We start from the raw sequence: 1,025 nt of genomic DNA on the forward strand, positions 1-1,025 counted from the left end.
GAAAAATTTTAAGCAAATTTACTTTGCATTTTCTAGAGTCTGTGCTATCTGCTAAATATACATTACACATTTTTAGCAAACCAAAAATAAAGCTGTCTCTAGAATTTTTAAAAATGTGTAATGCATTGCAATCTCTATAGAACATCTACTATCTTACTGTTTCACACATATGTTTTTTCCATGAATTAAATTGCTAGAATATCCATAAAATTATACCTTTGTGCAAAGGTTTTCTAATAATTAATATTAATGAAGTAATAACCTTCCCTACTGATAGAATATATATTTTAGAGATGCATTATGTAGCCAAATTCTTGTCATGCAGGAAGGTTCAATTCAACTGAGAAAAGTAAGAAAAGTTTAAAGAAAAAATGAAGGAGGAAGAAAAAGAAATTCACTAATGTGCATATGTATCAGTGAACCTGGTCCATATGTATCAGTGCACCCGGTCCATTTGACCCAATTACCTCTTGTTCCTTTTTCTTACCTCCCCTGATTTCCGACCTGGTAATTTCTCAGTAATTATGGTTTGGAGAACTGGAGTCTGTGAAAGTCTTAACACATGAAGTTTCATAATGTTTTCTTTCAACTTGAAGTTCAGAGAGACAACCTTAACCCAAGTCTCTGTTAAAAACTGATTGCAGGGTAATTGTGCTCTGGGAGACAGTGCATGTATGAGTGCTGTAAGCGCTGGGAAGCAGCCTGAGTTGAGACATTGAAGGCAAACAATTGAGATTATTTTCATTTTTCATAGTCAATGACCAGGCACTCTCTGAGTAGTTTAGACCATGAAAAGTATTACAAAACTAATAACATGCCCTGTAGTTTGAGAGGCAGCAAGGTATAATAGAAAAATCTTGGGCTTTTATTTAAACAGATTTACTTGACAGCTAATTAAAAATTTTGTAAATTAATAGGTGGGTGAATGTAGGTAACTTATCTACATATGTTTGTCTGATTGCTCATTATGAAAATAAGCATAATATTACCTTTCAGGAAACTGATGGGTTTTCATGATAACATGT

This window comes from Propithecus coquereli, unplaced genomic scaffold (genome assembly GCF_000956105.1).
Source record: "Propithecus coquereli isolate 6110/MARCELLA unplaced genomic scaffold, Pcoq_1.0 Scaffold330, whole genome shotgun sequence".
NCBI lineage: Eukaryota > Metazoa > Chordata > Mammalia > Primates > Indriidae > Propithecus > Propithecus coquereli.